At 38.4% G+C, this 27,471-nt stretch overlaps 1 protein-coding gene across 2 annotated transcripts in view; it reads right to left on the bottom strand.

Annotated features, from left to right (window-relative positions):
- The window catches only part of TAB3 (TGF-beta activated kinase 1 (MAP3K7) binding protein 3), a 101,749-nt gene that overhangs the window by 58,898 nt on the left and 15,380 nt on the right, over positions 1-27,471 (bottom strand). The window contains exons 2-3 of one of the 2 annotated variants that reach the window (XM_059051510.2): positions 6,007-6,110; positions 2,408-2,530 (exon numbers count right to left, since the gene is read on the bottom strand). The exons of the other annotated variant lie outside the window; for it this stretch is intronic. The gene's annotated coding sequence lies outside the window, so the exon portion shown is untranslated. The remainder of the gene's footprint in view (positions 1-2,407; positions 2,531-6,006; positions 6,111-27,471) is intronic. 2 annotated transcript variants of the gene reach the window in all.

Genomic DNA, 27,471 nt, shown 5'->3' with positions numbered 1-27,471 from the left:
ACACATATATGTAAAGATGCTACCAAACAATAAGTGAGAAATAGGAATATGATATTATTTCCCTTAAATTAGAGCCTTCCAAATAATTTCTAAGACTATCATCCTACAGGATTTTCATTACAGTAGAAACCATTTTGAAATAGTCACATATTCACTTCATCTATCTCATATTCTGTTATATTCTCAAAAGAGACTATGGACCAAAATAATATTCATGTTAAAAGACTCATCAAAGGCATTTTCAAGTTAAGTATAACCCCCCCACCGGAAACAAACAGAAGCATATTCAGATAAAATTTAAGCATAATACCCCTCCCCACAAGTGAGTATCTATTTGCCAGCTGCTACCTATACAGGACGCACCATACCATGCAGAGCCACTCCCTGCCTTCCCCCACCAACCTCCCCAACAAAAATAAAGGTACTTCGGATCTCCTCTGAATTCTGAGGTTGGTAACAAAGAGGTAGGATATTAAAAGATAAACGAAACTGAATGACCTTATATAGTGGTAACTGAGAAAAGAGATGGGAACGCCTTGATTTTTACTTATTAGAAATATTTTGTTCAATTAAGAATGAATTGGGCTTTCCTGGTGGTGCAGTGGTTGAGAGTCCTCCTGCTGATGCAGGGGACACGGGTTTGTGCCCCGGTCCAGGAAGATCCCACATGCCGTGGAGCAGCTGGACCCGTGAGCCATGGCCGCTGAGCCTGTGCTCCACAACGGAAGAGGCCACAACAGTGAGAGGCCCGCATACCACCAAAAAAAAAAAAAAAGAATGAATTGGTAGTGGGAGAAAAAATGGTATCTAGGTTAGAGAAATCAAAGGTTTCCTTTAGAAAGTGACTTTAAAAATATCTCAAGAACATTCTAGAAAAGGCAAAATTATAGAGACCGTAAAAAGATCAACGGTTGCCAGAGGCTTGTGGGGAGGAAGGGAGGGTTCATAGGTGAAGCATAGGAGATTTTTAGGGCAGTGAAATTATTCTGTATGATACTATAATGGTAGATACATGACATTATGCACTTGTCAAAACCCACAGAACTTTATAATACAAAGAATGAACCTTAAAGTATGCAAATTTTTAAAAATCCTTTAGAAAGTCAGGGGGTCTCAGGAAGGAATTGAGACCATATAACAGAATCTAACTGTATTACAAATGTATGAAACAGTATCACTGCAGGGGATGGGGAAAAGGTGCTGATGAAAAAACTTTGGAAATGAGTGGAGTCTGTAAGACTGAAGGTAAAAGGAACTGTACATAAGCACTGTATTCTAGCTGATAAAGCTGTTTCCCATGGGGGTACAGGTTAACAATTCTGATATTGTTACCCATCAGGGTATCAGGTTAACAAAACTGATATACAATTATACATGTACACTGGGAATGAACAATTAAGTAAACGGATGGTGAATAGTGGGAGCCAGATTTCTCACTGTTGGAGTGGGAGGTTACAGAAAAGCAAGGGGAGGAGGCTAGAATGACCTATGTAGTAATAGATTAGAGCTGGAGACATCAATATGAACTCATGTTTATCTTAATACTGATATATATACAGAAATGAATGCATAGAAATACTTATAAATATGCATAAATATACAAGTAATATATACACAGGATTTCAGCTAAGAAGGCCTAGAAACAGCAAAACTCTAGTAGCAACAAGCGCACCTAGCACCCAGATCTTGATTTCCAATAGCATTCTCTAATAAAAGAAATCTGGACTTTGTGGAGAAACTGCTGATTCTAGAACTGGGATAGGGGATATAGAGGATGAGCCTGGAGAATCTTGTAGTACCAGAAAGTAAGGAAGTGTATGAAAAAAAACCAAAAAAACACCCCATGATGATGGGGGCATGTCAGAGTGACACAGGAGCCAACCAAAAGAGCTCCCAATGGCCAAAACAGCAAAAATTTGAGCAACAAAATAAATAAGGTAGTATTGGATTATGACCCAAAATATAAAACAAATATCTGTAAGCCCATACTGACATAAAGAAATGACTGAATAAATAAATAAATAAATGGGGGAGAAGAGACAATCTCCCATGGAGAATTCCCAGTAACTTATGTAGAACAGCCTCAAGGAGATGGAGCAAAACTTCCCACTCCTTAAGTGTGGACCACACTTAGTGACTTATTTCCAAACAACACAGCATGGAACAGAGTTTTTACCAAAAATAAAAGAGTAACTTTACAGTGGAGAAACCTGACAAACATATTCTTAGCCAGGTGACCAGAGTCAACATTAACAGTGATAAATCATGATGACAGTATGTACCCTTGATATAATGTAATGAGAATGGCACTTTACCTCTGTGGTCTTCCTCCTAAAAACCCATAACCCCAGTCTAACCATGAGAAAAACATCAGGTAAATCCAATTGAGGGACATTCTACAAAATACCTGATCAAATTCTCCTCAAAACTGACAAGGACATCAAAACAAGAGAAGTCTGAGAAATTGTCACAGTCTAGAGGAGCCTAAGGAGACGTGACGATAACTGTAATACAGGGCCCTGGTGGGATCCTGAAAGAGAAAACATACATTAGGTAAAAACTAAGGAAATCTGCATAAAGTATAGATTTTAGTTAATAACACTTTTAATATTGGCTAACTAACTGTAACAAACATACCATGCTAATGTAAGCTATTAATAGTAAAGGAAACTGGGTGCAGGGTATAAAGGAACTGTCTGTATTATCTTCTCAATTTTTCTGAAAAATTAAAACTGTTCCAAAAAAATAAAGTCTATTTTTTAAAAAATTTAAAAATTACCCTGGCACTGGACTCTTAGTCACATCTCCAGTTCTCAAAGCACCTTCTTTTCAGTAGACTAGAAATCTGACAAAATGAGGAGCTAAGTTATCCTTTTATTAACTTCCTAACTCAATACGGAAACAAGACAAAAACTCATAGACTTCTGGTGACTTAAAGTAACAGCACACAGGATGCTAGACCACACTTTTAGGGCAAGCAGTTCCTTCCCAAGTATCATCACAAACGGAACCTTCTTTTCCTTTAGGTCACAAATATCTTCTATAGTAATTAAATTCTACATTTGTCTTTCCGAGAGCACTTCAGAAAGACAAAAAGATAGTCCACTGCCTGTTTTCTTAAGGCTTTTGTAGCACACCTGGTTGTGACTTACCATCATGAGCCCCCCATTCTATCTAGAGAAGAAAGGATGAAGCCCAGGACTATCAGCATGTACAAAATTTTCAATTGCATAGCCAAAATAGTATACAACTGTTTAAAACCTGCTACTTAAAAAAAAAAAAAAAAAAAAAAGCCCTTATTGGCTTATTTTGACAGATGAGCATTCTCTCTCTTCATCATTTAGAAACTGTCTTTGTTCTCGGTAAACCTAATAATTCAATGTTAACCTTATCATTTTAGGGCAAATATTGGCTTGTATCAGAACCATCATGCATATAAGTTTCTAATTAATCTACTGACTCAACGTCATTTTATAACCACAGTAGAGCTAAAATAACATAGCCTGTTTATAATGTATTTTTTTTAGCACTTTACTATACTTTTTCTTACTTTTTAACTTCTCAGTTACTTTATCTTAAACAGTACCTGAAAAATGAACTTCAAGTATGAGCAAGAAGTACTTGCACGTACATGAAGGCTGTTTTCTACCACGTGAAACAGCCTCTTCTGATCTCTGATATGACGATACAAAATCCACCCCACATTCATGTTAACCTTCTCCCCATCAACTTGAATCAGAAGTTTTCTCTCCTTCCTAAATGCCTACAAAAGTTATTGTCTGTTTGTTACCACCAGCACTTGAAATAATGTCTATCAACTTTTTATTTTCCTCTAGGTTTTATAACTGTAAACCTTGAGAATGAAAACCAAACATGCTCTTTGACCTATAGTGCCTTGTGCACACAAAATACTTTGTATAAATGAAAAAATATAGGACTTTCAAATAATTGCAAATCTAATTTGTTCTGGTTGAGGTATTCCAAGGTCTTTATTAGGTCAATTATTAAATGACATTTTCTAAGAAGACACAGTACAGCCTATTGGTAACATATGCCAAAATCTTGACATTTTATTACTTAAAGAGATTTCTTAGAACAGTGTTTTACAAATGGTGGGTTGTAACCTGTTAGTAAACTGTATGATAAACTTACTAGGTGATGACAAGTATTTTAAAAAAAAAGAAAGAAACATAACAGAAAATATCAGAGTACTTCACGCATAGTACAGTAAATACTGATTCAAAAAGTTCTATGTATGTACTAGATCATGATTAAAATGTACTTCTTACTATGCGTTGCTTTGAGAAATACTGACTTAAAATATGGTGAGATATTCTGGGTTATGTAAGAAAAATATTTACTACCTTTCCTTTTTACTATTATCTGAATAAATGGCACCTTTCTAATTAACAAAGTGGAGTTATTTGAGAAATACCTGAATATGAAAGCTGAAACAACTCTGTTATGAATTTTTGTGTAACTTTATTTTTCTCAAAAGCAACCTCGATCTGTTTTGTGTAGCTCCCTCACACACTTTAGGAGGCTCCCGCCTTCTAAAAGATTAAAAAAAAAAAAAAAAAGAGTCATCAGTCTCACTAACCCAGAAATTCAAGATCACAAACTGTGGAAATTTCCAACTGGAAGGGTTTGAAATATTAACAAAAATGCCATTTATAATCACTTATTTTAAAATGTCTAACCTTCAATACTCCTGAACCCACTGTTCATTCATTTAATAAAATCTGAGCACTCGGTTTGGAGATACAGAAGGCCCATGCCCTCAAAGTGAGAGAAATGCACTGAGAGATATAATAGAGTAGGGTTAAGTCCTGTACGTTGTCAGAAAAAGAAATAATTAATTAAGGTAGGACTATAAAAAGGAGTGCGGGGGAAAGCTTCATGGAAGCTGGGTTGCAAAGAGCAGGATTTTTAAAAATAAAAACAATATGATTATAAAGCTGGAAGAAAATCTACACATCATCTAATGTAGCGTTTCTCAACTGGGGATGATTCTGTCCCACAGGGCACATCTGGCAATGTCTGGAGACATTTTTGGTTGCCATACTGGGGAGGGCTGCTATTGGGATTTGGTGGGCAGAGGCCAGGGATTCTGCTAATCATCCTACAGTACACAGGACAGCCCATGACAACAAAGAATTATCCAGCCCAGTATGTCAATAGTGCCGAGGCTGAGAAACCCTGAACCCAACCTCAGTACAATCCTCTTGTTTTACACAAGACGATAACTGAAGGTTAGATGGATTTAAAAACTTGCTAGAAAGCCAGGACTACAAAACAGGCCTCATAACATCTTGTCCAGTGTTTAATTCACAACACAACCCACATGTTATTATAATAGAAAACAGATGTTAAAAAGAATGGGAACATTATTATAAGATGGAAAAATAAACTATCTAGAAATCAAAGCTGATACTGCTATATAGTCTTTCTTGATATAAATCTACTAATGGAATTATACTACAATACATTTTAAAAAATTATACCCTTATTTTTTCATAATACTAAACTTTTCATCTATACTACTCATTTATTGATCATGTATCTGAGACTAAGAAATATTACAATAAAAACCAGGAAGTTGGAAGGTCAGCATATGCATGCACACCCCATTACTCTTTGGGGCAGGTCTTTCAAACTCCACCAGCTCCAACCACTGCGGGTCTGGGACCTGGGTAGGATTAGCCCCTTTTATTCAAAATCAACTGCTAAGTTACTCTTTCATTTGCTGATAAAGTTTCTAATAGTAAATAAACTGTACAAAGACCTTGCTTTGGGTCCTGATTTAGGGCCTAAATTTAAACATATGAAACTACCTGGACATCTATCTTTTATTTTTTTCATCCTTGCTCTTATATGTACAAGAGATGGGGGCGAGGGGGTGGAGTAAACAAACATGTTAACAGCAATACAGATTAGTTTTCAAAAAACTAATCTGCTCTAATATAACTACAAAAATACACAAACACACAGATAAACATTCCTTACCTCCAATGTTTCAACTGAAACTTCAACTAAAATATCTTGTCCAGTTTGACACGCAGCAACAATTCAAGGCAAAAAAACTTGAAGGAAAGGCTGAAGACACTGTCCTAGATAAACGAAAGACCAAAGTGGTAGCATTCAAACTGTGAAAGGCTTAAGGAAGGCCATATGAGCAAGTGATACAGTATACAAATAAAAGGTCACGAGAAAGGAACGCAGCCGTTTGGATACCTTTACTACCTGAAATTCCAGTGAATGAAGTTTATGTTCAGTCAATAACAAAAAGTTCACCTGACTGCCTGAGCCACCCTGCTCCCCTTCCTAGTCAGTCACCTCTAGTCCCTAAGGCAGAGCTGACAACAGCAGAGGATGGTCAAAGCTTTTCTGAGGTTTTGGCTTCAGAGAAAGCTGGCAAGAACTTTAGCGGCATCCCTGGCAAACCATCAGGGGTCCTTGCAGCTCCACATGAAATACCAGTCATTAAATTTGAATGGGTTTGATTACAAAACTGTGCTAAGACCCTTTAAGGGCCATATGTCCTTAAATTTAAATGACTCTATACTGCGTCTATACAGAATCTATATTGAGTCTAATTTATTATCTGGGAAAGTAGAAGAATGTTTGAAATTTCCACACCCCAAGTGAGCACCACACCCTCAGTACAAAGCCCAACAGTGAAGGGGGTATATTTTTTTTCCTTTGTATTCCTTTCCTTTCCCCACCATCCACCCCCCGCTATACCTTCTCAAGAGAATTTGAACTGCTCACTCAGGACTGGGAGGCCCTCCCCATAAGCCAACCCACAAAATCACTAACCTACCACTCAAAAATAACTTTAACTTCCTCAAGAAGGAAAAAAAAATACTTTACTATAGGCCTTAGTGAAATAATCTAAAGAGTCTTACTAGCTAAAAAAGAAAGCAGAGCCTTCTTTCCCCAGTAGAGGGTATTAACTACTCAAGAACTAACTAGATATTTTAGGTTAACCAACTAGCCTTAGTGAATGAGGAAAAAGTTCTTCCAGAGAGAAAAGTTTCAGCTAATAATGGCAGAAGTAACCAAATTAGAACACTCACTATTTGGCAATTTTTAATTTAATAACTAATCCATGCAATTGTAATCAATGAATGGTAAAAGCAGTAGGATGAAAAGTGGGGCTTCATGAAGGGATCAGGCTGTCAACACCTGAACTCTAGCATAAATCAAACAAACCAACTACAAAAGAAATTTTTTTAGACAACTGGAAGAACTTGAACATGGGCTAATAAGTAGTATATACACAATTAAGGAATCATTACCAGGTGTGTTGTACATGACAATGCATTGTGGTTATGTAAGAAACTGTTGTTTTAGATACATGTTATTTAGGGCTGAAATAATGTCTTGGATACGCCATAAATTCTGAGCAAAAAAAAAAAAAGCAATAGGGGGAAGATGAAACAAGTATGGAGAAATGTTGATGTCTGCAGCATAGAGGTTCGCTGAACGTTTAATTTGTGTACATTTGGAAATGTTCACAAATAAAAATTTAAAAATAAAAACAATCAACTAGGACTTCCCTGGTGGTGCAGTGGTTGGGAGTCCGCCTGCCAATGCAGGGGACATGGGTTCGTGCCCTGGTCCGGGAGGATCCCACATGCCACGGAGCGGCTGGGCCCGTGGGCCATGGCCGCTGGGCCTGTGCATCCGGAGCCTGTGCTCCACAATGGGAGAGGCCACAGCAGTGAGACGCCCGCGTACCACAAACAAAAAAAACAATCAACTAGGAGTCACGACAGAGTCCTTTAAGGAGAGAAAAACCAACATATTCAAAATAATACTTAAAAGCTGATGATTTTCATTCTTTTGTACAGAGATCACAGAAAAAGAAGCTAAAGATATAAAACTACTGAGAGGGTCCTTAAAGCAGTCCAGAGGTAAAATCCTTAAAGAGCCAAAACCATTATATTTAAACGTCAATTAACATTAATATTATGATTCATAATTATATTAGTAATTATAATTATCAACATAACTAATAACTAGCTGTAATGTTAAACATAAACTTAAATATTTACTGAATCTTATTACATACAAGGCCCTGCAATAAGTGATAAAGCAGGGATTTCCTGGTGGTGCAGCGGTTAAGAATCCGCCTGCCAATTCAGGGGACATGGGTTCAAGCCCTGGTCAGGGAAGACCTCACATGCTACAGAGCAACTAAGCCTGTGCGCCACAACTACTGAGCCTGTGCTCTAGAGCCCATGAGCTTCAACTACTGAGGCCCACATACCTAGAGCCCATGCTCCACAACAAGAAGCCAGCACAATGAGAAGCCCACACACTGCAACGAAGAGTAGCCCCCGCAAGCCACAACTAGAGAAAGCCCCCGCACAGCAACAAAGACCCAACTCAGCCAAAAATAAATAATAAATAAATAAATAAATTTATTTTAAAAAGTAAGTGATAAAGCAAAAGGTGAAGCCCATGCCCTGTCTTAAAGTTTACTCTTGAGCTGGTGAAAAAGAACATATGTACTCCGTACCCTGAAAACAAAAAGAGTTCACAGAAGGGAGAGATGAATTCATGTAAATCAAGTTTACTGAAGAAAAATAATCAAAGTGGACAACAGAAAATATGCAGGATTAAAAGAGAAGGAAAAGGGAAAAGTGCAAAGGTTTGAAATAGGACATTCAAAAGATACTGGTACCACTCACAATTCTACCAACATTTTAAAGCGTGACAGTTTTGTGAGTGAGATCGGGAGAAAACTAATGAATAAACTTCCAAGAAAAGAATCCTTGGATAGGGACAAAATAAAAAAACAAACCACACACAGACACAATAGTTATCAAGAGAAAATGGAGTATTACTAAATTTGAGGAGGTGGCATCCTCATACACTTAAACAAGTAGTAACTGAACACTATGTAATTGAACATGCTGCAAGCAAACAAGGGCATTTGACATCCACAGTCCTAATGTAAGATAACTGTTCAAGGTTTTCATTACAAGGATGCTGAAAATTAGATGTGAGTACCATTCAGAAGCAGAAGCACCACCAGACATATAGAAGTACTGACTCTACTGCTAGGAAAAGGGTCTGAGGCAGAAAAGCTTTTTGCTCTCCTTAAGATTCAGAGGATCAGAGCAAACAAGATTTTGGCTAGGATCTTATAAAGAGCAATTAGAAAAGAAAGGAAGGCTTACAGAAGAAACCCAGTAAGGAAGTTAGAGAGTTTGAGTCTAACCATAAGAGTGACAAGAAAGATGGCAAGTGCATTGGAAAAAGAAGAGGCATCTTTCTTAGAATCAAAAAAATTGAGGCATGTGTAAAGAGAGGGAAAGGGACTGACTATACATGTGGGTGAGAAAGGACTAGTGACAAAGCAAGCTTTCCAACAGGGCAGAGGAGCTGGCAAATTCCAGGGCTGGTGTGACCATATTCTAGAAATGGGGTGGGCTGAGAGGCAGTGAGGATGGGATATGAAGGAGTGATATCCCAATTGTCTCAATCTTCAGGACATGAGTCATGAGATCATTATATTACATGGTGTACAGAAAGAAGAAAGCATAATGTGACAGAACTGGGAAGTCAGTGAGCATCTACAGGCAAGCGTTAACAGGCCACAACAGCTGAAATAAAACACTGTAATAATCATAGACGACATAAGCCACTCACCAGATGTGGAGCCACAGACAAGTTACTTAACCTCTCTTAGGCCGTTTCCAAATCCTTTGCTTAATACCACACCTCACGAGATGTTGCAGGAATTAATTTACATAGAAGGAAAATGTTTGTAACTTATAAAGCACCATATTCATTCAAGAGGATGCTCAAGAGCTTTCATAATACAGCAAACAAGAATCTCAGCAGAACTGCCTCCTTCTTCTCTATTTCACAAGGACAGATATATATTATGTCTACAAATATGTACACTAAAACAGAAGTTATGACAGTTATAGTATAACTAGGAAAGCATTCTTTTCTATGAAAGGAAAAAAAACTTAGTTGATATTGTACATACCAATCTCAATAGTAATTAAGAGGGATTTCATGTTCTTAAAGTCATTCCAGAGACTTATTTTTAACTGAAACTTAAATACAATAAACCTGTCCACTGTCAAGGACTAGAAACTGCCTTAGGTGGAAGACACTAAAATCCTGAATCCTGAATAATCAGGTAACAACTTATTTATAATTTCACACACACACAGACACACACACACACAGACACACACACACACAATGTAACCTTTTAATGAAAATGTGCAGTTATCCAAGTGAGTACAGCTACATAAAACAAAATAAAACAAAATTTAAAGCGAACTAGGGGCTGATTCTGACCTAGAAAACAAGACAAAATCATGTTCTGCCATAAAGAGCCAAGGGGAAGACTCCTTCTCTTGGTTATGGCATATTAGGTAATTTGAACCAATCTTTCCACTGAAGACAAATAATAAAGTTGGACAAAATGTAAGAAATGACTTTCTTAAAGGATCAAAGAGACAACAGGATAGTGTTTTCAGATCCATTAAAGGACTGAAATTCACAGAGGTGAGCACAATAATCCAGAAGAAACCAGAAGTTAAACTGTATCTGACAGCTGGGTAGGCCCAGAGGGACAAAAGGAAAATCCACTTTGTTACCCTCATGTTAGGAACCTAAAGGGCTACACCTTAGAAACATGGGTGAACTGGAAATTAAACAGTCCATAAATTGAAAGCAATTTAGCATTGAGTCATCCAGCTGGCCCAGAGAAATCTCAAAAGCTGAGATTTGACTAAGTAATCCTAGATTCCCTCAAGCAGATGCCACCCCCCCCCCCCCCCGCAAAAAAAAAAAATCCTTCCTGGAAGATATCATCATGGTCTCAAATGATTTCTCAAGTAATTTTTCAAATCCAACGCCCAGCAAACAATTAAAGACAACTGGGCACATGGGAAAACAACAGACATAATACCAAAAGCCACAGAAACATAAAACAATAAACACTCTAACAGACTCCAAATATTGGAATTATGAAACAAACACTTTGGTTCAAGGAAATGGAAACCAAACTTAAAAGTCTCAGCAATGGGGCTTCCCTGGTGGCGCAGTGGTTGAGAATCCGCCTGCCGATGCGGGGGACGTGGGTTCGTGCCCCGGTCTGGGAAGATCCCACATGCCGCGGAGCGGCTGGGCCCGTGAGCCGTGGCCGCTGAGCCTGCGCGTCCGGAGTCTGTGCTCCGCGACGGGAGAGGCCACAACAGTGAGAGCCCCGCGTACCGCAAAAAAAAAAAAAAAAAAAAAAAAAAGTCTCAGCAATGAACTAGAAACTATAAAGTGATATACCAGGTTTTTATAAGAAGCAAACAAATTTTGTTACTGAAAAATACAAAAACTGAAATTAATCATCCAATGAACAGGTTTAACAGCCAATGGACACAGCTGAGACACTGAATCAGAGACAAAAGTCAGTGGGAAAAAACCTCAGAATAAATACAGGATAAGCAACATGGGGATATGGTGTGAAGGTATAACATCCGACACAGTTAACTGGAATTCCAGAAGGAAAGGAGAGACAGGATGGGGTAGAAGCAAAATTTGAATGGCTGAAAATTTCCAAAAATGATTTTAAAATGTCAAACCACAAATTTAAGGATGTCAATGAATTCCTAGCTAAAAATCAGCAGACAAAGAAAAAGTTAAAAGCATCCCGAGGGGAAAAAGATTACTTTCAAAGAAGCAACAGTTACATGGATAGCTTATTAATTCTCAACAACAAAAATAGAAGCTAAAAGACATATGTAATGGAATCCCTAAGTAGCAGAAAGAAAAACAACTGCCAACCAAGTATTCCACTGCAGAGAAAACACCCATCAAGAATGAAAATTAAGAGAGCGGAGACACAATGGTGCAGTATAAGAAAGTGAGCTGACCTTTTCTTACGAAAACACCAAAATCACAACTAACTGCTGAATGACCATTGACAAAAAAATGCAGGAACCTCCCCCAAAAGATATCCTACATCCAAAGACAAAGAAGAAGTCACAGTGAGATGGTAGGAGGGGGCACAATCGCAATAAAATCAAATCCCATACCCACTGGGTGGGTGACGCACTAATTGGAGAATAGTTATATCACAGAAGCTCTCCCACAGGAGTGAAAGTTTTGAGCCCCACATCAGGCTCCCCAGGCTGAGTCTGGCAACGGGAGGAGGAGCCCCGAGAGGATCTAGCTGTGAAGGCCAGTGGGGTTTGACTGGAGGAATTCCACAGGACTGGGGGAAACAGAAACTCCACTCTCAGAGGGGGAACACAAGGTCTTGTGTGCACCAGGACCCAGGGAAAAAAACCAGTGACATCATAAGAGCCTGGGCCACACCTTCCTGCTGGTATTGCAGGGCCTTCTGCAGAGGTGGGGGCTGCTGTGGCTCAATGCAGGGACAAAGACACTGGCGGCAGTAGTTCTGGGGAGTACTCATTGGCATGTGCCCTCCTGGAGGCTGCCATCTTCTCACCAAGACCTGGCCCCACCCAACAGCCTATAGGCTCCAGTGCTGGGATGCCTCAGACCAAGCAACCAACAGGGCAGGAACACAGTCCCACCCATCAGCAAACAGGCTGCTTAAAGTCTTCCTGAGCCCACAGCTGCCCCATAAGCACAACCCCTGTCACAGCCCTGCTCACTAGAGGGACAAGACCCAGCTGCATCCACCAATGGGCAGGAACCAGTTGCTCCCACCAGGAAGCCTGCACAAGCCTCTGAGACAGACTCATCCACCAGGGGGCAAACAGCAGAAGAACTACAACTCTGCAGCCTGCGGAATGGAAACGGTAATCACAGAAAGTAAGACAAAATGAGACAGTAGATGAATCTGTCCCAAGTGTTGGAACAAGATAAAACCCCAGAAGAACAACTAAGTGAAGTGGAGACAAGCAATCGTCCCAAAAAATAATTCAGAGTAATGACAGTAAAGATGATCCAAGATCTCAGAAAAAGAGTGGAGGAAGAGATCGAGAAAATACAAGAAATGTTTGACGAAGACCTAAAAGAATTAAAGAACAAACAAACAGATTAACAATACAACAACTGAAATAAAAAATACACTAGAAGAAACCAGTATCACAATAAGTTAGGCAGAAAAAAAGGATACGTGAGCTGGAAGACAGAATGGTGGAAATCACTACTACAGAATACGATAAAGAATAAAGAATTAGGGCTTCCCTGGTGGCGCAGTGGTTGAGAATCCGCCTGCCGATGCAGGAGACACGGGTTCGTGCCCTGGTCCGGGAAGATCCCACATGCCGCGGAGCAACTAAGCCCGTGAGCCATGGCCGCTGAGCCTGCGCGTCCGGAGCCTGTGCTCCGCAACGGGAGAGGCCACAGCAGTGAGAGGCCCGCATACCGCAAAAAAAAAAAAAAAAAAAAAAAAAGAATAAAGAATTAAAAGAAATGAAGACAGTCTAACAGACCTCTGTGGAAACATTAAATGCAACAACAATCACCTTAGAGGGGTCCCAGTAGGAGAAAAGAGAGATAAAGGACCTGAGAAAATACCTGAAGAAATGATAGCTGAAAAGTTCCCTATCTTGGGAAAGGAAACAGTCACCCAAGTCCAGGAAGTACAGAGAATCCCAGGCAGGATAAACCCAAGGAGGAACATGCAGAGACACATAATGAACAAATTGAGAAAAATTTAAAACAAAGAAAAAATATTAAAAGCAAAAGGGAAAAGCAACAAATAACATACAAGGGAACTCCCGTAAGGTTATCAGCTGATTTCTCAGCAGAAACTCTGCAGGCCAGAAGGGAGTGTCATTATATATTTTAAGTGATGAAAGAGAAGGACCTACAACCAAGAATACCCAACAATGCTCTCACTGAGATTCAACAGAAAAATCAAAAGCTTTACAGACAAGGAAAAGCTAAGAGAATTCAACACCACCAGACCAACTTTGCAACAAATACTAAAGGAACTTCTCTAGGCGGAAAAGAAAAGGCCACAACTACAAACAAGTATATAGAAATGAGAAAGCTCACTGGTAAAGGCAAACATACAGTAAAAGAAGGAAATCATCTACACACAAATATGTTATCAAGAACAGCAATGGTGAGGAGAGCACAAATGCAGGAAACGGGAAATAGCATTTCAAATTAAGAGACCAGCAGCTAAAAACGATCTTGTTTATATATACAGACTGCTACAGCAAAACTTCATGGGAACTGCAAACCAAAAATCTACAACACATACACACACAAAAGAGAAAAAGCAGGGAATTCCCTGGTGGTCCAATGGTTAAGGTTCTGTGTTCCCACTGCAGGGAGCTCAGGTTCGATCACACATACCGTGTGGTGCGACCAAAAAAAAGGAGAGAGAGACAGAGAGCGAAAGCTATCCAAACACAACACTAAACAAAGATCAGAGCAGAAATAAATGAAATAGAGATGAAGAAAAAACCAGAAAAGGTCAATAAAACTAAAAGCTGGTTCTTGGAAAAGATAAACAAAATTAAAAGACCTTTAGCCAGACTCATCAAGAAAAACAGGGAAAGGGCTCAAACCAATAAAATTAGAAATGAAAATGAAGGTACAACAGACGCCACAGAAATACAAAGGATCATAAAAGACTACTACAAACAACTGTATGCTAAAAAAATGGACAACCTAGAAGAAATGGACAAATTCTTAGAAAAGTACAATCACCCAAGACTGAACCAGGAAGAAATAGTAAATATGAACAGTCCAATCACAAGTACTGAAATTGAAACTGTGATTTTAAAACTTCCAACAAAAGCCCAGGACCACATGGCTTCACAGGCAAAATCTATCAAACATTTAGAGAAGAGTTAACGCCTATCCTTCTGAAACTTGGCCAAAAGTTGCAGAGGAAGGAACACCACCAAACTCATTCTATGAGGCCATCATCACCAAAACTAAACAAAAATAATACAATGAAAAAAGAAAATTACAGGCCAATATTACTAACGAACACAGACATAACAACACAATAAAAGGATCCTACACTGCAATCAAGTGGTATTTATCACAGGGAAGCAACGATTTTTAAATATCCATAAGTCAATCAGTGTGATACACTACATCAACAAACTGAAGAACAAAAACCACATGATCATCTCAATAGATGCTGGAAAAGCTTTTGAAAAAATTCAACACCCATTTATGATAAAAACTCTCCAGAAAAGTGGGCACAGAGGGAACTTACGTCAACCTAATAGAGGCCATATACGACAAACATATATACAGCTAACAACATACTCAACAGTGAAAAGCTGAAAGCATTTCCTCCAAGATCATGAACAAGACAAAGATGTCCACTCTCACCACTTTTATTCAACATAGTTTTGGAACTCCTAGCCACCGCAATCAGAAAAGAGAAAAAATAAGAAGAATACAAATCGGAAAAGAAGTAAAACTGTCACTTTTTGCAGATGACATGACAGACACTATACACAGGAATCCTAAAGGTGCTACCAGAAAACTAGTAGAGCTCATCAGTGAATTCGGTCAAGTAGCAGGATACAAAATTAATGCACAGAAATCTCTTGCATTCCTATACGCTAATGATGAAAATTCTGAAAAAGGAATTAAGGAAACACTCCCATTTATGACTGCAACAAAAAGAAGGAAATACCTAGGAATAAACCTACCTAAGGAGACAAAAGACCTGTATACAGAAAACTATAAGGCACTGATGACAGAAATTAAACACGATACAAACAGATAGATATACCATGTCCTTGGATTGGAAGAATCAACATTGTGAAAATGACTATGCTACCCAAAGCAATCTACAGATTCAATGCAATCCTTATCAAACTATCAAGAGCATTTTTCACTGAACTAGAAAAAAAAATTTCACAATTTGTATGGAAACACAAAAGACCCCGAATAGCCAAAGCAATCTTGAGAAAGAAAAACGGAGCTGGAGAAATCAGGCTCCCCAACTTCAGACTATACTACAAAGCTACAGTAATCAAGACAGTACGGTACTGGCACAAAAACAGAAATATAGATCAATGGAACAAGATAGAAAACCCAAAAATAAACCCAAGCATCTATGGTCAATTAACGTAAAACAAAGGAGGCAAGACTATACAACGGAGAAAAGACGGTCTCTTCAATAGGTGGTGCTGGTAAAATGGGACAGCTACATGTAAAAGAATAAAATTAGATAATTCTTTGATACCAAACACAAAAATAAACTCAAAATGAATTAAAGACCCAAATGTTAAGACCTGATACTATAAAACTCTTAGAGGAAAACATAGGAAGAACACTCTTTGACATAAATCACAGGAATATCTTTTTCGATGCACCTACTAGAATAATGGAAATAAAAACAAAAATATACAAACGGGACCTAATGAAACTCAAAAGCTTTGACAAAGCAAAGGAAACCATAAACAAAACATAAAGACAACCCACAGAATGGCAGACAATATTTGCAAACAATGCAACCAACAAGGGATTGATCTCCAAAATCTAGAAACAGCTCATGCAGCTCAATATCAAAACAAACCCAAACAATCCAATCAAAAAATGGGCAGAAGACCTAAATAGACATTTCTCCAAAGAAGACTTACATACAGCCAAGAGATACATGAAAAGATGCTCAACATTGCTAATTATCAGTGGAATGTGAGTCAAAACTACAACGATATATCACCTCATACCATTCAGAATGGCCATCATCAAAAAGTCTACAAACAATAAATGGTGGAAAGGGTACGGAGAAAAGGGAACCCTCCTACACTACTGGTGGGAATGTCAATTGGTACAGCCACTATGGAGAACAGTATGGAGGTTCCTTAAAAAACTAAAAACAGAGCTACCATATGATCCAACAAGCCCACTCCTGGGCATATACCTGGAGAAAACCATAATTCAAAAAGATATGTGCACTCCAATGTTCATTGCAGCGCTGTTTACAACAGCCAAGTCATGGAAGCAACCTAAACGTCCATTGACATACGAATGGATAAAAAAGACATGTTAAGTATATACAATGGAATATTAATCAGCTATTAAAAAGAATGAAATAATGCCATTTGCAGCAACATGGATGGACCTGGAGATTATGACACTGAGTGAAGTAAGTCAGACAAAGAAAGATAAATATCATATGATATCACTCACATGCAGACTCTAAAACAAATGATAGATACAAATGAAATTATTTACAAAACAGACTCACAGACTTAGAGAACGAACTTATGGTTACCAGGAGAATAAGGATAACGGTAAGGGTGAGGGGAAGGGATAGAGTTTGGGATTGACATGTACACACTGCTATATTTAAAATGGATAACCAGTACTTCCCTGGTGGTCCAGTGGTTATGACTCTGTGCTTCCACTGCAAGGGGTGAAGGTTCAATCCCTGGTCAGGGAACTAAGATCCCACATGCTGCCCAGTGCAGCCAAAAAAAAGGGTAACCAAAAAGGACCTACCGCATAGCACAGCAAACTCTGCTCAATATTATGTAACAACCCAAATGGGAAAAGAACTTGAAAAAGAATAGATATGTGTATATGTATAACTGAACCACTGTGATGTACAAGTGAAACTATCACAACACTGTTAGTCAACTGTACTCCAATATAAAATTAAAAAAATTCAGAGTCTGAGATTGACATATACACACTACTATATTTAAAACAGATAACCAACAAGGACACATTGTACAGCACATGGAACTCTGCTCAATATTCTGTAATAACCTAAATGGGAAAAGAATTTGAAAAACAATACATACATTTTTTAAAAAATGAAAATGAAATATATTTTCTGACAAATAAAAAGAGTTCACATCCAGCAGAACTCCATTAAAAAATCATAAAGCAAAAAAACTGACCAAAGTGGAAGGTCACAGATGCAGAAATGAATGAAGGACCATGAAAGTTTAATTAAGCAGGTGAAAAATCTAATGGGGCATTGATTGTATAAAATAATAATGTCCTGTGGGGTTTAAAATACGTACAGAAACTTATCTCCCAACCCATTAAATTACATACCTGAAATATGTACAGCTTTTTGTAGAAAAATATACATACAGAATATTAAGTTACAGGAAAAAAGCATGTATGTCAGGAGATCAGTAAACGGAACAGAGGTATTTTAACGTTCTTGCTTCAACCAGGAGGAAGATAAAACTATTGGTTAACACTAGACTTTGATAAGTGACCTATGCATGCTGTAAGTGCGAGTGCAACCATGAAAATTAAAATGAGTATGTGATATCTGAACCAATAAAGGAAAAATTATATAAAAATAATCAAATCAAAGGAAGAGAAAAATAAAGAACAGGTGGGACAAAAATGTACTGCTGTATTTAATCTCAAAACGTCAGTATTTACATTACATACAAATGGACTGAATGTTCCCCAAAAAGAGAAAGATTATCAAGACTTAAAAAAACAATCTACAAACATATGCTGTTTTCAAGAGACCCATTTAAACATAAGAATACAGCAAGGCTGAAAGTAAAAGGATAAAAAAATATAGCATGCAAACACTAGCCAAAATAAAGACGGTATAGCTAAATTAGTTTCAGAAAAAAGACATCAAAGAAAAAGTATCACTGGAGTTAAAAGAATCACTTCAAGGATGATAAAATGTTTAACTCACCAGAGCATAATTAACTAAATTTATATGCACTTGGGACTTCCCTGGTGGACCAGTGGTTAAGAATCCGCCTTCCAATGCAGGGGATGCGGGTTCGATCCCTGGTCAGGGAACGAAGATCTCACATGCCACGGGGCAACTAAGCCCACGCACCTTAACTACTGAGCCTGTGTGCTCTGGAGCCCACATGCCAGAACTAGAGAGTCCATGCACCACAACTAGATAGAAGCCCATGTGCCGCAAAGAAGAGCCTGCATACCACAACGAAAGATCCCACGTACCCCAACTAAGAACCAACACAGCCAAATAAATAAATTAGTTTCTAAAAATTTACATGCACTTGATATCATGACCTCAAATGATATATACAGCAAAAGTTGACAAAACTAATAGGAGAAATACACATACATTAGTATCATAGTGGAGGATTTTAAGATATCTCTCGGTAGTTGAAAATAAGAAGACAAAAAAATCAGTAAGGATAACACAACACAATTAACAAATGTCATCGATGGGCATAAAAATAGAACTCTGCATCCAACAGCTGCAGAATATATTCTTTTCAAGGTCTTACATATTTACAAAAACTAATCACATGTTGAGGCATAAAGTAAATCTCGAGAAATTTTAAAAGACTGAAATCACTCAGAGAAAGTACTCTAAACCAGAAAACAATTACAAAATATGCAGTTAGAAAATTCTTATATTACTGGAAATCTTAAAATACACTTTAAAATAACCCATTGATCAAAGAAGAAATTACAATGGAAATTAAGATATGTTGTGAACTTATAATGGAAACACTACATATCAAAAATAATGGGATGCAAGTAAAGACATACTTGAAATGTGTAGTTTTAAATGCGTATGTTAGGAAGGAAATAAGGGTGCAAATTAATACCTAACCACCCTTGTTAAGAAGTTAGAAAAATAAAAGCAAAAGGAGCCCTAAAAAAATAATAAATATAAAAGCAGATATTAACAAAATAAAAAAACACCAACACAGCTGGTTCTTTGGAAGAATTACTGTAACTGCTAATCCTCTAGTAAAATTATTTTTAAAAAGAGAAGGAAGAAAAAAAAGATACATATACCCAGTATCAAGAATGAAAAAGGTCCAAGAGAAATGATAACATATGTCTGCACTAAAACTTGAATGTTCATGGTAGCATTACTCATAATAGCCAAAAACTGAAAACAACTCAAACGTCCATCAACTGATGAATGAATAAATTAAATATGGTATATCCATACAGTAGCATATTATCTGGCAGTAAAAAGAAATGAAGTACAGTTGACCCTTGAACAACACATGGATTAAGGTTGCTAACCCTCCTCCACACAGTTGAAAATCCAAGTATAATTTATAGTTGGCCCTCCATATACATGATTCCTCTGTGTACACAGCTCCACATCTGCAGATTAAACCAAATGCAGACTGTGTTGTACTATAGAGTTTACTACTGAAAAAAAGTCCCCATGTAAGTGGATCCACACAACTCAAACCCATTGTTCAAAAGTCAACTGTACTGATATATGCTACAACGTAAGTGAACGTTGAAAACATGCTAAGTGAAAGAAGCCAGTGACGAAACACCACAAATTGCATGATTCCATTGATGTGAAAATTTCAGAAAAAGAAAATCTACAGAGGCAAAAAGATTTGTGATTGCCTAGGGCTGATGGGGCAAGGAGCTCGGGGAAAATGGGGAGTGACTGCTACTGGGTGCAGCATTCCTTTTTGTTCTGAAATTGATTATGCTGATGGTTGTATAACTGTGAATGTTATAAAAACCGCAAAATTGTACACTTTGAGGGAATGAATTGTATGATTATACCTCAAAGCTATTAAGAAAAGGAGGAACATTTAGTAAGGAATCTGCAGACAATAAATGATAAAAGAGCATAACTGTAATGCCAATAATTTGAAAATTCGGGTAAAATGGACAAATATTTTAAAAATATAACTTACCAAGCAGTTGTAAAAAGAAATAAATTCATACCAAGCATCTTTTCCCACAATGGTATAAAATTAGAAATCAATTACAAGAAGAAAACTGGAAAATTCACAAATATGTGGAGATTAAACAAAATGCTACTGTAAGACTAAAAGATCAACAGAGAAATCGAAAAATACCTTGAGACAAATGAAAATGAAAACACAACAAACCAAAAATTATGAGATGCAGCAAAGCAGTTCTAAGAGGGAAGTTCACAATTACTGAGGCCTATCTCAAGAAACAATAAATATCACAAATAACTAATAAAACATTACACTTCAAGGAACTAGAAAAAGAACAAAGTTCAAAGTTAGTAGAATCAAGGAAATAACAAAGATCAGAGTGGAAACAAATAAAATAGAGGCCAAAAGGACAATAGAAAAAAATCAATGAAACTAAGAGCTGGTTCTTCAAAAAGTAGACAAAATTGACAAACATTTACAACAGATACCACAGAACTACAAAGGATCATAAAAGACAACAATGAACAAATGGACAACCTAGAAAAAATAAATTCCTACAAACACACAACATTCCAAGAATGAATCATGAAGAAACAGAATATGTGAATAGATCAATTACTATTATGGAGACTGAATCAGTAACCAAAAATCTCCCAACAGCGTCCAGGACCTGAGAGCTTCACTGGTTAATTCTACATTCAAAGAAGAATTAATACAAATCCTTCCCAAACTCTTCTAAAAACAGAAGAGGAGAGGACACTTCCAAACTCATTTTACAAGGCCAGCATTAGTCTGATACCAAAACTAGACAAGGATACCACAAGAAAATTACAGACCAATATCCTTAATGAACACAGATGCAAAAATGGCCAACAAAATATTAGCAAACCAAAGTCAACAATACATTAAAAGGATCATACACCATAATCAAAGGGATTTATCCCAGGGAGGCAAGGATGGTGCAACACCTGCAAATCGGTCAATGTGATACACTACATTAACAAAATGAAAGATAAAAATCATATGATCATCTTAACAGGCGCAGAAAAAACATTTGACAAAATTCAACATTCATTCATGATAAAAATTCTCAACTAAGCGGGTACAAAGGGAATGAACCTCAACATAATAAAAGGATGTATGTAACAAGCCCACAGCTAACACTGGATACAACAGTAAAAAGCTAAAAGTTTTCCTCTAAGATCAGGAACAAGACAATGTCCACTCTCATCACTTTAATTCAACATAGCACTGGAAGACCTAGCCACAGAAATTAGGCAAGAAAAAGAAATAAAAAGCATCCAAGCTGGAAAGAAAGAAGTAAAATTAACAATTTTTTGCAGACGACATGAGATTATACATAGAAAACTCGTAGGATTCCATCAAAAAACTGTTACGACTAATAAACAAATTCAGTAAATTTGCAGGATACAAAATCAATACACAAAACTCTGTTTCTTTACACTAATAATTAACTATTAGAAAGAGATATTAAGAAAATAATCCCATTTACAACCGCATCAAAAAGAATAAACTACCTAGGAGTAAATCTAACCAAGGAGATTAAAAACCTATATACTGAAAACTACAAGACACTGACAAAAAAACTGAAGACAAAAATAAATAGAAAGATAGTCTATGCTCATGGGTCGGGAGAATTAATACTGTTAAAATGTCTCTACTACCCAAAGCAATCCACAGATTCAATGAAATCCCTATCAACGTTCCAATGGTATTTTTCACAAAAAGATAACAAACACTCCTAAAATTTGTATAGAATCACAAAATACCTCCAACAGCCAATCTTGAGAAATAAGAACAAAGCTGGAGGCATCATGCTTTCTGGTTTCAAACTATATTACAAAGTTTTACTAATCAAAACAGTATGGAGGGAGACCTTCAAGATGGCGGAGGAGTAAGACGTAGAAATCACCTTCCTCCCCACAAATATATCAGAAATACATCTACATGTGTAACAACTCCTACAGAACACCTACTGAACGCTGGGAGAAAACCTCAGACATCCCCAAAGGCAAGAAGCTCCCCATGTAACTCAGTAGGGCAAAAGAAAAAAGAGGCAAGGGCTCCCCTGGTGGCGCAGTGGTTGAGAATCCACCTGCCGATGCAGGAGACACGGGTTCGTGCCCTGGTCCGGGAAGATCCCACATGCCGCGGAGCAACTAAGCCCGTGAGCCATGGCCGCTAGGCCTGCGCGTCCGGAGCCTGTGCTCTGCAACGGGAGAGGCCACAACAGTGAGAGGCCCGCATACCGCAAAAAAAAAAAAAAAAAAAAAGAGGCAAAAGAATAGGGACAGGACTTGTACCTCTGGGAGGGAGCTGTGAAGGAGGAAAAGTTTCCACACACTAGGAAGCCCCTTCAGTGGTGGAGACTGGGGTGCGGGTGGCAGCAGGGGGAAGCTTCGGAGCCATGGAGGAGAGCGCAGCAACGGGTGGAGAGGGTAAAGTGGAGAGATTCCCACACAAAGGATTGGTGCCAACCACCACTCTCCAGCCCGAGAGGCTTGTCTGTTCCCCGCTGGGGAGGGTGGGGGCTGGGAGCTGACGGTCGGGCTTCGGAGGTCAGACCCCAGGGAGAAGACTGGGGTTGGCTGCGTGAATATAGCCTGAAGGGGGCTAGTGTGCCACAGCTAACCGGGAAAAAGTCTGGAACTGCCTAAGAGGCAAGAAACCATTGTTTTGGGGTGTGCGAGGAGAGGGGATTCAGAGCACCGCCTAAACGAGCTCCAGAGATAGGCACAAGCTGCAGCTATCAGCACGGACACCAAAGATGGGCATGAAAAGCTAAGGCCACTGCTGCAGCCACCAAAAAACCTGTGTGCAAGCACATGTCACTCTCCACACCTCCCCTTCCTGGGAACCTGTGCAGCCCACCACTGCCAGGGTCCCAAGATCCAGGGACAACTTCCCTGGGAGAACACACAGCGCATCTCAGGATGTTGCTACGTCATGCTGGCCTCTGCCACCGCAGGCTTGCCCCGCATTCCATACTCCTCCCTACCGCCAGCCTGAGTGAGCCAGAGCCCCCTAATCGGCTGCTCCTTTAACCCCATCCTGTCTGGGCGAGAACACACACCCTCAGGAGACCTACACGCACAGCCAGGGCCAAATCCAAAGCTGAATCCCAGAAGCTGTGAGAAAAAAGAAGAGAAAGGGCAATCTCTCCCAGCAGCCTCAGGGGCAGCGGATTAAATCTCCAAAATCAACTTCATGCATCTTGCATCTGTGGAATACCTGAATAGACAAGTCATTCCAAAATTGAGGTGGTGGACTTTGGTAGCAACCGTAGAACTGGGGTTTGCTTTCTGCATCTGATTTGCTTCTAGATTTATGCTAATCTTAAGTCAGTATTTACAGTTTATTATCATTGGTAGATTTATTGATTTGGTCGCTCTCTTCCTTTTTTTTACATAGAGAGAGAATGTTTTTTTCCTTTTTCTCTTTTTGTGAGTGTGTATGTATACGCTTCTTTGTGTGATATTGTCCTTATAGCCTTGTTTTTACCATTTGTCCTAGAGTTCTGTCTGTCCGGTTTTTTCTGTGTGTTTTTTTTTTTTTTTTTTTTTTTTTTTTTTGTGGTTTTTGTGGTATGCGGGCCTCTCACTGTTGTGGCCTCTCCCTTTGCGGGGCAAAGGCTCCGGACGCGCAGGCTCAGCGGCCATGGCTCACGGGCCCAGCCGCTCCGCGGCACGTGGGATCTTCCCAGACCGGGGCACGAACCCGTATCCCCTGCATCGTCAGGCGGATTCTCAACCACTGCGCCACCAGGGAAGCCCCCTTGTTTTGTTTTTTAATATACTTTTTAGCACTTATCATTGGTGGATTTTTATCTTGGTTTGGTTTCTCTCTCTTCCTTTCTCTTTTTTTTAAATTACTTTTCAAGTTTCTTTTATTTTTAGTAATTATTTTTCAATTTTTACTTTAATAACTATTTTATTTTATTCTTTTCTTTTTTTTCTTTTTTTCTCCCTTTTCTTCTGAGCCGTGTGGATGACAGGGTCTTGGAGTTCCAACTGGGTGTCAGGCCTCTGCCTCTGAGGTGGGAAGGCCGAGCTCAGGACACTGGTCCACCAGAGACCTCCTGGCTCCACGTAACATCAAAGGGCGAAAGCTCTCCCAGAGATCTCCATCTCAAGGCAAAGACCCAGCTCCACTCAATGACCAGCAAGCCACAGTGCTGGACACCCTATGTCAAACAACTAGCAAGACAGGAAAACAATCCCACTCATTAGCAGATAGGTTCCTAAAATCATAATAAAGACACAGACACCCCAAAACACACCACCGAACACAGTCCTGCCCACCAGAAAAACAAGATCCAGCCTCATCCACCAAAACACAGGCACCAGTCCCCTCCACCAGGAAGCCTACACAACCCACTGAACCAACCTTACCCACTGGGGGCAGACACCAAAAACAACGGGAACTACAAACCTGCAGGCTGCAAAAAGGAGACCCCAAACACAGTAAGATAAGCAAAATGAAAAGACAGAAAAACACACAGCAGATGACGGAGCAAGTTAAAAACCCACCAGACCAAACAAATGACGAGGAAACAGGCAGTCTACCTGAAAAAGAATTCAGAGTAATGACAGTAAAGATCCAAAATATTGGAAATAGAATGGAGAAAATACAAGAAACGTTTAACAAGTACCTAGAAGAACTAAAGAGCAAACAAACAATGATGAACAACACAATAAATGAAATTTAAAATTCTCTAGAAGGAATCAATAGCAGAATAACTGAGGCAGAAGAACAGATAAATGACCTGGAAGATAAAATAGTGGAAATAACTACTGCAGAGCAGAATAAAGAAAAAAGAATGAAAAGAATTGAGGACAGTCTCAGAGATCTCTGGCAAAACTTTAAACGCACCAACATTGGAATTATAGGGGTCCCAGAAGAAGGAGAAAAAAAGAAAAGGACCGAGAAAACATTTGAAGAGATTATAGTTGAAAACTTCCCTAATATGGGAAAGGAAATAGTGAATCAAGTTCACGAAGCACAGAGAGTCCCATACAGGATAAATCCAAGGAGAAACACACCAAGACACATATTAATCAAATTATCAAAAATTAAATACAAAGAAAACATATTAAAAACAGCAAGGGAAAAACAACAAATAACACACAAGGGAATCCCCATAAGGTTAACAGCTGATCTTTTAGCAGAAACTCTGCAAGCCAGAAGGGAGTGGCAGGACATATTTAAAGTGATGAAGGAAAAAAACCTACAACCAAGGTGACTCTACCCAGCAAGGATCTCATTCAGATTCGACAGAGAAATTAAAACCTTTACAGACAAGCAAAAGCTACGAGAATTCAGCAGCACCAAACCAGCTTTACAACAAATGCTAAAGGAACTTCTCTAGGCAGAAAACACAAGAGAAGAAAAAGACCTACAATAACAAACTTAAACAACTAAGAAAATGGTAGTAAGAACATACATACTGATAATTACCATAAATGTAAATGGATTAAATGCTCCCACCAAAAGACACAGACTGGCTGAATGGATACAAAAACAAGACCCATATATATGCTGTCTACAAGAGACCCACTTTAGATCTAGGGACACATACAGACTGAAAGTGAGGGGATGGAAAAAGATATTCCATGCAAATGGAAAAGAAAGCTGGAACAGCAATTCTCATCAGACAAAAGAAACTTTAAAATAAAGACTATCACAAGAGACAAAGAAGGACACTACATAATGATCAAGGGATCAATCCAGGAAGAAGATATAAAAATTGTATATATTTATGCTCTCAACACAGGAGCACCTCAATACATAATGCAAATGCTAACAGCCATAAAAGGGGAAATAGAGAGTAACACAATCATAGTAGGGGACTTTAACGCCCCACATCCACCAATGGACAGATTGTGCAAAATGAAAATAAATAAGGAAACACAGCTTTAAATGATACATTAAAAAAAAAGAACTTAATTGATATTTATAGGACATTCCACCCAAAAACAACAGAATACACTTTCTTCTCAAGTGCTCATGGAACAGTCTCCAGGATAGGTCATATCTTGGGTCACAAATCAAGCCTCGGTAAATTTAAGAAAATTGAAATTGTATAGAGTATCTCTTCCAACCACAACGCTATGAGACTAGATAACAATTACAGGAAAAAATCTGTAAAAAATACAAACACATGGAGGCGAAACAATACACTACTTAATAATCAAGAGGTCACTGAAGAAATCAAAGAGAAAATCAAAAAATACCTAGAAACAGATGACAACAAAAACACAGCAAACCAAAACCTATGGGATGCAGCAAAAGCAGTTCTAAGAGGGAAGTTTATAGCAATAGAATCCTACCTCAAGAAACAAGAAATATCTCAAATAAACAACCTAACTTTACACCTAAAGCAATTTAAGAAAGAAGAACAAAAAAACCCCTAAGTTAGCAGAAGGAAAGAAACCATAAAGATCAGATCAGAAATAAATAAAGAAGGAACGAAGGAAAGGATAACAAAGATCAATAAAACTAAAAGCTGATTCTTTGAGAAGATAAACAAAATTGATAAACCATTAGCCAGATTCATCAAGAGGAAGAGGACTCAAAACAATAGAATTAGAAATGAAAAAGGAAAAGTAACAACTGACACTGCAGAAATACAAAGGATCATGAAAGATTACTACAGGCAACTGTATGCTAATAAAATAGACAATCTGGAAGAAATGGACAAATTCTTAGAAAAGCACAACCTGCCGAGACTGAACCAGGAAGAAATAGAAAGTATAACCAGACCAATCACAAGCACTGAAATTGAGACTGTGATTAAAGATCTTCCAACAAACAAAAGTCCAGGACCAGATGGCTTCACAGGCGAATTCTATCAAACATTTAGAGAACAGCTAACACC

This window comes from Kogia breviceps, chromosome X (assembly GCF_026419965.1).
Source record: "Kogia breviceps isolate mKogBre1 chromosome X, mKogBre1 haplotype 1, whole genome shotgun sequence".
Classification (NCBI taxonomy): domain Eukaryota; kingdom Metazoa; phylum Chordata; class Mammalia; order Artiodactyla; family Physeteridae; genus Kogia; species Kogia breviceps.
The sequence above is the reverse complement of the archived record's forward strand: the minus strand, read 5'-3'. Positions and strand labels throughout refer to the sequence as shown.